The sequence below is a fragment of the Solanum tuberosum genome, unplaced genomic scaffold (genome assembly GCF_000226075.1).
Source record: "Solanum tuberosum cultivar DM 1-3 516 R44 unplaced genomic scaffold, SolTub_3.0 scf00274, whole genome shotgun sequence".
NCBI lineage: Eukaryota > Viridiplantae > Streptophyta > Magnoliopsida > Solanales > Solanaceae > Solanum > Solanum tuberosum.
Window position 1 is genome coordinate 651,018 of NW_006239198.1, and position 3,741 is coordinate 654,758.

Below are 3,741 nucleotides of genomic sequence, written 5' to 3' on the forward strand. Positions count from 1 at the left end.
TGCTGATTTGAGATAATTGCTCAAAAACTTAGCTCAAAGGCTATCTTGGAAATCTCAGTTTCCTCTTTTGCTTCATTTAGAAAGCGATTACTCTTTTTTGAAAACTAGGCCAAAAGCTCTTTGGAAATCTTAGTTTCCATTCTTATTTAAATGTGACAACATTTTAAATCTCTTTGGGAATACATAGTCCCCATATACTTCTTTGAAGAAAAGAACTTCAACTTTACTCTTTACTGAACTCAAAACTTAAGTCTCAAAACAAAGTTAAAACGTTTGTAAAAGACTTCTTAAAAATATGGTTCACACCGAATTATGGACTTGAACGACTCAATGCAAGGTTTTCAATAACCATAGATAGAACTCAAATACTTGGAACTCAAGAACTTCACTAATACTACTCATTTCAAGAATGCTCAACTCAGAGTTCATGTGGAATTATGAGCATGAACTACTCAACTCAATGACTCAAAGATACTTCTCATCTCAAGACTGTTCGACTTATAATGTTCATACGAAATTATGAGCATGAAATATTCAACTCAATGACTCAAAGATACTTCTCAAAAGAGATTAGGAACTCAACACTTAAAGGCTTAGAACTTGAAGATACCACCTCTCTGAAGGATACTCAACTTACGATGTTTATGCGGAGTTATGGGCCTGAAACAACTCGACTCGATGATCTACATAACAACATGGAACTCATGTATACGACTCTTCTCATTCTCTGAATTACTTCCTCATAACTTAGTTCAAATCGATAGTTGATCTCAAGGATTCACAATTAAACAAACTCAAAAGCTTTCTTGAACTCTACTCTTAACTCTCTCTTGAATGTGAATTATGAATTCAAGAGTTATGCTTCATGGTATGGAGGATCTTGTAATGATAAAGTAGACTCATGAATACATTCTCCTCACTCGTACTCACTTGCTCGAGTCTTGAAACAAGTTATTAGAAATTGTAGAAGACTCCTCAAAAGGACTTAAAGGACTTTCTTAGAATGTTCGAAAGAATCCTCAAAAACTTAACTTGTAACTCTACCTTAAACTTGAATTATGGATTCAATGTTATTTGTGATAGGAAAGATCTCATGATGTTTAGGAATGATTTTAGATAGCTAAAATGAGAAAATACTGAAAACTAATATTTGAGAGTGGGTTCGCGACGCAGAGAGGCTTTTAAAATTTGGTTTCAAAAATGGCTTTTGAGGCAGAACACTTCGTGTCAGCTCCGCGACGCGAAACAGAAATTCCCAAATCTGGGAACCTGCCCCGCGACGCGCAACTAACGTCAAATTTCGACCGACGAAATTTCTTCTTCGTTTTCTAACCCCAATTCGCCTAAATTCAATTCTTTTTCTCAATCTCTCTTCAGATTTAGATACCCAGCACATATACACTAGAATCTAACTCTAACCCCTCTATAAATCGACACATTAACCTCAAGAACTCCTCAATCTCAGCCCAATTCAAGAACGAAAGAAAATTCATGAATACATAACAAGAACATCAAAGCTTAAACGTTTAGAACGAATTTAAAACTGAAATTAACATGATTGGCATGTGGGTGAACAAATCCAACACTATGGAAGCTTACATACCTAAAAGAATCATCTTCTTGAAGCAACTTGAAGGAAAATCTTAAAAGATGAACCCTAGCCTTAGCGTTTCTTGATTTTCTTGAGCGTAGAATCTTTGGAGTGAATGAGAGGGTTTTGATTTAAGAAAACTAATTTTCTATTCGCTTAGGGCAATTTAGATGACCTCCTAAGGGTTTTTAGGACTAAAATACCCTTAAAGAAATAAATAAAATGAGTTGGGAGTCGGAAAGATCTTTCACCAAGGTTCGTGTTGGCTCCGCATCGCGGAGCTGCTACCAGGTTTGCGCGACGTTAGTAAATCAATCATAACTTATTACTCAGAACTCGGAATTGATCAAACTCAGTGGCGTTGGAAAGAGGACTCGAAGGGCTTTAATTTTCTATCTTGTATCTCACATAACTCATCCTGTACTAGGAGTTATGGTCATTTGAAGTTGATCCAAAACTTAAGAAAGCTTAAGAATGACTTGAATGTTTTTCTCTTTCTTCTTGGAACTCAAGGTGCTACATCTAGTGACCTTTATACTCAAGAAATTTTAAATTCCTTGCAAAAATCTCACTCACTACGAAGAACGGTTCGAATCTTAGCTCAAAAATTTTATGGGGTTTTACACATAGAGTCACCTTGTCTTATACCCTTAGAGGGCGAGAAATAGTTGGTTCGTGTGCCATTAACTAATATCTCAATTTTTGAAGTAGTGATGCAACTCATGATAAGCTTAGTAATGTTGGGAGGAAATTTGAAAAAAAGAAGGGCACAATAGACAAAAGGCCATTCCACATGGTCGAAGGCTTTCTCTAAGTCTAGCTTAAGCATGAGAGTGTCATTCTTGCTATTGGTACGGTTAATATGATTCATAAGTTCTTGGACAAGAATTGCATTATCACAAGTTCTCCTTCCCTTGAGGAAACTAGTTTGATACGGTCCAATAAGCTTGTTTAAAAATGGTTTAAGTCTATTAGCAAAAAAATTTGTGATAGTCTTATACACAGTGTTGCACAGGTCAGTAGGGCAGAATTTTTTTAAAAGGTTAGCGTTCTTGAATTTCGAGATGAGGCAAAGTAAAGTTTTGTTTAAATCTTCCAAGATAGTATAAGTTTGGAAAATGCAATGGCAATAGTCGCGCACAAATTACCCAACAGTATCCCTATAACACCCCAACTTATCAAAACGTCTAAATTAACTTGTATCTTCGTGGAAAGACAAGGAGGGTGAGTAATAAATTAAAAATGATGTGTTATGTGATATTTTAAGTGTTCAAGTGTTGTATCTCAAGGTTTGAAGCTAGGTAAGTGGCAAAATAAAAGTTGGCGAAAGTTACCGTAAATTCCTTTTTAAAGATTTGTCTGAAATTTGGGTCAAATGTCTCGGACGTTTTCTCCCAATCTATTAAGAGTTATGGTCCCCGTGAACTATGAAATCGAACGTCTACGAGTCTAGTTTCCAACGCATCAAACCGTTTGTTCATACGACTTCAGAATAGAGAGATTTTCGTATTTTCGTGGGACTGCGCAAGCAGGCATATGAGGTGGGGCCCTAAGTCGGTGGATTGTTACATATATCTTCTTCTTCGATCTTTTTCTTCATTTTTAAGTTAGAAACCAGAGAAATTAGAGAAACCCATTTCTAGGATCAAGTTAAGTATAGATTTTCTCGACTTAAGTCCTTGACGAAAGTTGTTCTACACGTTGGGTTCATCATCGTGGTATAATTTGTTTTATCGATTGCGTAGCATATCACACTTTAGTGTTGGGACAACAAGGGTTTGATGATATTTGAAGGTTTTGAGGCGTATTACGAACCTAAGATCGAGGTAAGACCCTCATTTCATCGACTCTAGCTTTTATAAGCAGCAAATAGCAATTTGCGACGGAAATACATATCTTTTATCGTATTGTCATGGTATCTTTTATTTTATGTGTTGATTATGGTCCTACCTTGTTGTAGTATCGAGGGAGTATTGAGTAAAAGTCGTTAGGCCACGTGAATTTAGCGGAAAAAAAGGTATGTTAAGGCTATTCCCTACTTACGACATGTTCCTTAATATACTTGATATACTTGTAGCCGTTATTGTTGATTATTGGCTGCTTGAGTTGATATAATCCTCCCTTGTCGAGATTCTTATTCAGTTAGTAGC